The sequence below is a fragment of the Colossoma macropomum genome, unplaced genomic scaffold (assembly GCF_904425465.1).
Source record: "Colossoma macropomum unplaced genomic scaffold, Colossoma_macropomum, whole genome shotgun sequence".
Classification (NCBI taxonomy): Eukaryota; Metazoa; Chordata; class Actinopteri; order Characiformes; family Serrasalmidae; genus Colossoma; species Colossoma macropomum.
Genome location: NW_023494791.1, coordinates 16028054 through 16034904, shown reverse-complemented (window position 1 = coordinate 16034904; position 6851 = coordinate 16028054).

Sequence of the window (6851 nt, the reverse complement as noted above, 5' to 3'; positions counted from 1 at the left end):
TGCCTAAAATTACATCTGCATTTAGATCCACGAGAAAGACATCAGTAAACAGGGTTAGCAGTAGTGGTCAAAAGGGACATTCAGTGACCATGAAAGTCAGGCATTAGTGCGATATATAAGGAAAAACTGAAGGGCAACTGTTCCTCAGGCGATTAAAAATGTCAGTGCAGGACGTGATCAGATTGTCAGCCAATGGACTGATGAAGTCCAGCAGTCCATAAACACACAGAGAGGGATTTGATAGTAGGGTTGCAGCACATTACACCCTCATTACAAAGAATGTACATTTGAGAGTTCAGTATTGATATGGTCATATAAGTTATTCTTCACTATATTCTCTACAAGTGGGTGAGTGCATGTGTGGCATACACCAATAGAATGGTACAGGCCTGAATGCTTAACCCCCACAGAGAAGGGGTCCGGAAAGGGAGATCCAGTACAGTTCTAAAGATTAGAAGTTGTAGAATATAATCTGTTCTAACTGCTCTAACTCTGGAAGGGCTTGCTAATTAGCTGTGGATCCGGTGTGTTGGGCACAGGGAAAGCAATAACAATGTCAGGGAAGGAGGTCCTCCAGGACCAGGGTATAGAAATCACTGGTCTAGCCTTTCATCAGTGGTCAGTTTCTTACCACAGGACCATTGCTGCCTGGGGAATTTAGATTAGTGGACTATTCTCAACCCAGCAGTGACACTGGCGTGTTAAAACTCAGCAATGCTGCTGGGCCTCACTCATAACAAGGTAACACACACAGACATGCCAATACCACAGTGGTATCACTGCTGTGCTGCAAATGATCCACAACCCACTGATAGATGGGTTGAGGTTGTAAAACTGGCAATTCAGCGAACATGACATGGCATAGTTGTAACTGCAGTATATATATAGCACTGTGCAAAATTCTTAGGCACCCACGCACATTATTTTAAGCCAATTATCTCAGCAGTAAGTGTGATTTTGCTTATAAAACACCATATATCAGTAAAATAAATGCAAAAAAATAAATGCTTACAACGAGAAGTAACCTTTAAAAAAAAAAAAGCAGATTATATTTTGTGAGTTAATTTGAAGAACAAAGATTTCTCCTTGATGCCCCTAGCCATCACTCAGATTTGTTAAGTTTAAAGAATTGATTAGCCAAACCAGGTACTAAATTATAACTACAGCCGATACTGGGCTGCAAGAAGGAGAGGTTGGGAAAGGGTTAAAAACTAAAAGTCAGAGCAGATCATACGTTTTCCTGCTGCATATAGGCTTCATGAGACAGTGAGGCAGCGCTCCTTCATAAACACCCACCAAGCCTATATTTTCTAAAGGCCAAGCACAAAAATTGCAGAGCCTACTCTCGCATGCTGCAGCTCCAAACACATTTACCTAGTTTTCAGCTCCGTGCCCCGCTGATGCAGTCCCAAACACAGCATCTGAGAAAACAGGGAGATGCTAATGTGTTGCTGTTGTGGTTTAAAAGGACATGCATTTCCTTTTCACAGTACACAACACTTAAGCCCCTAAATTGCCTTTCCTTTTGCAGTAAGCCATCGGGAAAGCATTCGCTAAGCATATCTGCAACAGTGAGCACGCACTCCATCAAATCTAAAGTGATTTGATGAGAGCATCATGTTTGACCCAGTTGTGAGAGGCTAATCGCCCTCTGTGGGGTCTCTGGCCATGTGTGTGTGTGTGTGTGTGTGTGTGTGTGTTGTCATTTGGTGATGGACTACAGAGCCAGATGTGGCCAAAAAAACCTCCGGCTCAGATGGAAAACATGGCTTAGTTTCTCTCCTCTTCACCATGGTTACTTATCTTCCAAACAGGTATATTTGCTTATCTGCTATGCAGAGGGCTGCTATGACTAACAGAGTAACAGCTTGTGCGTTTACTAGAATATACCATGAAGACTGATTAGACTGACAGCAAGAAGTTAACAAGCATTTTTAAATTATACATTTTATATATATGACGCTTCTGTCAGTGGCAGTTTTTCTTAGGAAAATCCATTTGGCTAGTTGGTAGGCAACTACATATGTGATTATTGACTGTGGTGTCTGTGCACTGTCACTATATTCCCTCCAAGGACTGCTATTAACACCAGACTCTACCATTAGCAGTACACCTCCTAATGGAGTGCAACGAGGCAAAATCCGCTGCACACAACTTAAGACATTATCAATAACTGAAAAGGCCCCATTTACCTGAAAGTGCTTATCAAACCAATGAAATGTCCAATAGACATCTCCTGTGATATCCCTACAGGGGGTGCTTTCAGTGTGGTCTTCAATTACAGCCTTTCTTCTGCCTCATCTGAGAGGATCAAAGCAGTTTTCATGACCAAACCAAATACTGATGACTCCCTAGCTCAGAAGAGAAAGCACTCAAACACTGTTGTACCAGAATTACTGGCATAAGCAGTGTTTTACAACAGGCGAGGGTATGTTGTAGTCAGTAATAATTCATGCAGGGAATCTCAATTTTAATAGAACTTAGTCGTTTCAGGTTTGCTCAAATGAACCTAGCGTGCAGCTTCTTTCTCCTGAGGTGGGTAAGCTACCGTGCTGCTTCGATGGTGAATGTTCTAGAAGCTGGAATTTGCATGTATTAGCCACATATGGATTTTCACAGAGGCTGAGCGAGGCATGTGTGGTTTTAGCCTTCAGAGCCTGCGGATTTACAGCAATTAATTACGCAAAGATCAGTTTGTCTAATCGGCTAGATTGAACTAAATAAGGCTTCCAATTTGCCTGTGATTGCGTGTTGCGTGGTCACAGAGAGAAAGACTATTTATGTGTGTCGGTGTGTGTATGTGTAAGAAATTCGTAGCCCTTTGCAGACAAAATCACATCAATCCTCACACTCACTGCAGTGTATCTGAATCCATTTCATATTATTATGTGCATTCATCATCATTATTAACTCACTTTCACTTTCTCGCTCTCTTCATTTCTGTCTCGTAGTTCCATGGATATTGACTTCACTAACCCCTGGCAACACTGTTTCAAGTCAAGAGAATGTAGTTTTTTTTCTTCTTCTTTTTTATTTTGGCTTTTTTTAGAGAAATAAATGTCAGTGATTTGTCTCAAGCTCGCCCACATCATCAAACTGCACTCTGTGGGGGGGGGGGTTGGTGTGTGTCTAGTGATGACCTTCCCCTTGAGTTCAGTTTCCTGTATGTGCTCCTTTTAAGTGCTGTGTTCAATAAAGAGCATTTCTCTTTATTGAGGCTTGGCTACCCCTGTATTTAGGGTAAATGGAAAATCATGTAAGTTTGATTTTTCGCCAAACTGTTCCTTTAAAAGTGTATAGAACCTTCATGTTATGTGGATGTCAGAGGTCTCAACCTCTAGAGAAAGTAACCAGCTGCAAGCATTCACATAAATGCTATATTTGCTCTCTCCCACTGTTAAATACACATACAACCACAGTCAAAGGTAGTCAGAAACTAAGAGTCAGGTTGTGTTCTGCGAAGAGCTGACAGCACAAAAAGTATAATCTGCAAGGTGAGATGGAGGAGCACATGTATCATCGCTAGTGCACCATTTGTGTCACATTCGTCCCTTTAATGACCCTCTACGTCACATTTTTTCTATGCTACAAGTGACGTTCTGATGGCGTGGCTCATTTCTTTTGTGTGGTGATACGTGTTTTGTTTTGTCTGTGTAGAACGTGACAAGAAGATTTCACATAAATCACTACACCCCACCCACAGTCTAAGTAAATTACGTAGTAAGTGCAATAAAACAAAGAAGGAAAAACAAATCTGAATGTGACAGAATGAATTATTGATGTTAATTGTACTGTTACTGAAAAACAGTATCTTGGGGAATGAAATTAAATCTAGTTGATGCAGTTGTTGTCTTATTTTTAAATTGTTGTAAGCTTCTTAACCACAATGTTTTTTATTTGTTTTAAGTGAATTTATTAAGTGAAATTATCTCACTGTAATAACAGGTAAAATTGTATTACAGTAGATTTCCCAGCCAACTGTGTACCTGTTGTACCTGTTGTAAAACTGTCTAACAAACATATGGGTAAACCATATGGGTTTCCACCTATGGGAGGTCCTCGAAACTTTAAAAAGATTCTTCACACCTGCACATCTCATTTACCAAAACTGACCCAGCCATCCACTGAGAGTGTCACAAACGCCCCCTCCTTGGCCTGCGAAGTAGTTCACATGGCTAGGCCTTGTGCTTTTGTTTGTTTTTTCTTTTTCAGCTCCTGCTTCTCCCTGGCTCAACCCCTCCATCATTACACACACCTGCAGCTCATTCTCTGGACTCGTTGCCTCCTACAAATATACCTGTGTTAGAAGTCGGTCTTTGTGAAGCCTCTGCTCTATAAGTTGTTTAGTTCTTTGTTTGTGTCACAGTATTTCAAGGCTGTATTTTCTCTCCTTTGTTAAACATGTACATGTCTATGTTTTTGTTGAGCTGGGATTACTACACTGAGGCTCGCTCTCAGCACCACCACAATAAAACTCTCTCACACATGCATCCTGCCTCACCTCATTCACTGCACAGTGATTCTCTAAAGAACCAAATTCTTCTATGGCATCACCTTTTTGTCATTTTTACTTTCAAAAGTGTGAAGAAACATTTCACTATTTTATTCATTTTTGGTCCATCCTAAAGTTACACAATATGGCCAAAAGTATGTGGACATCCCCTAATTAGTGTGTTAAGGTGGTTTAGCTATACCCACTGCTAACAGGTGTATAAAATCATCTCCACAGACACACTGGCAGTAGAATGGGTCGTACTGGAGATCTCAGTCACCGTCATGGGATACCATCTTTGCCATAAGTCAGTTCGTAAAGTTTCTGCCTTGCTAGATCTGCCCTGATTGACTGTGAGTGCTATTATTTTGAAACGGAAGCATCTAGAAGCAACAACAGCGCAGCCAGGAGTTGGGCTGCCGAGTGCTGAAGCATCAAGTACATAAAAATCACGTATCCTTTGTTGCATGACCAGCTACACAGCCTCTGGAAGAAATATCAGTGCAAGAACTGTGAATTTTGAGCTTCATGAACTGGGTTTTAATGGCAGAGCAGCTGCACACAAGCCTAAGATCACTATGCACAATGCCAAGTGTCAGTTGGAGTGGTGTATAGTACGCTGCCAATGGACTCTGAAGCAGTGGAAACATTCTCTGGAGTGATGAGTCATGCTTAACTATCTGGCCCTGATAGATGATTCTGGGTTTGACATATGCAAGCAGAAGGCTATAGTGCCAACAGTAAAGTTTGGTGGAGAAGAGTTAATAGTCTGTGCCTAAGCAAAACCCTGACCCTGAACACCTGAACACCACTGAACCACTGAACACCTTTAGGATGAATTGGAACATTAATTGCGAGCTAGGTCCAACATCAGTGCCGGAATACTCTTTTGACTGAGTGGGGACAATGCTTTGGACACATACTTTTGGCCATATTGTGTACAACTATTCAAGAATCATATTTTTAGTGGCTCTCTAAGACGTTGAAGAGCTTAAAGACAATTACAGCTTATGTCTTTGTTGACTTAAAGTGGCCCATAAAAACTTGGCCTGAGATAACTCTGAGCCAAACTTTGCTTAAGCTTTTTCAAGCGTTTAAGTGTGCTCATGGTCATTGAAACAGACAATGTTTGTCCCTGGAGAAGCTGAAGCGAGCAAGGAATAGCACATCAAAGGCAACCAGTAGAGAAAAGGGATGGAAAGAGGGAGGGACAGCAAGAGAAAGAGAGAAAATTAGAGTCAAGAATGAAGCACACTTTGAACGCACATGTCTTATGCTTACGCAGCATCCAAACTGCCAAGCTCTGCAGTGACTCCAACAAGTCCCAAGGCTCCAGATCTAGAGAGCTGAGCCAAAGCTCCAGTTATTTATGGAGCACTGAGGAACAATAATGTGTCCTCTGCGTTTGCATCATTCAAAGCCAGACCTTCACACGCAGGTGCTCAGCTCTGAAGTGTTTGTGTCCTGCTTTGTGATCTTCTGGTCACTTTTCTTTCCAGGGCAAATCAATCGAATGAACAGAAATTAATTATACTAATGAACAGAACTATACTATTATTATTATTATTATTATTATTATTATTATATTATGCTTGAAAATACTTATGAATGCCTCTGAAAAACAGATTCTAAAGCTCAACCTGAACCATCAGAAACATCATCCTCACACTTCACACAGTCAATCAGCACTTCCCTCTGTGTTGAGGTTAATGACTGCCTATCCCCAAATGAACTCATAATCTGTTAAGTGCATTGTACGCCTGCCTTATACTCAGTTCCTTACTGACCACCTTCTCCTATCTAACACTTTGTATATTTAACACAACTGCTATTCCACCAGATCTAATTCTCAAAGTCGTTTTGCTGAGAATCTTTAATAGATTTAGTCATCGTCATTGGCTAACAACAGCCACTGTCATTGACTAATAACATTAGTTTATCTCATTGACTTATCTCATGGATCTCTCCTCTGTCTCATCTAAGTGCCTCTGTTTAATGCTTAATCTCATTTCTTTCATTTCAATTCTCATAAATCTCATTTGTTTATTATAATTCTTCTGTCTGGTGCAGACCAGTGAAGGACGCCTTCCCCTTTTGAGTCTTGGTTTCTCTTTGGCTTTCTTCTTCATGCTTTGTGCATCTGTTGTAACTCTTTGCTCTCAAACATAATAGTTTATAAATGGTTCTTGGCTTTGATTTTTCTATGAAAAAAAAAAAAAATAACCAGTATAGAAGTTACCTTATGTAGAAGTATTTTGAAACTGCACATCTCATTACAAAAATCATTTTTTGAAAAGCACTTATCAATAATTTTTTTGTATTTTATATTTTCCTCTGAAGCCTACTTACAATGTTTGTA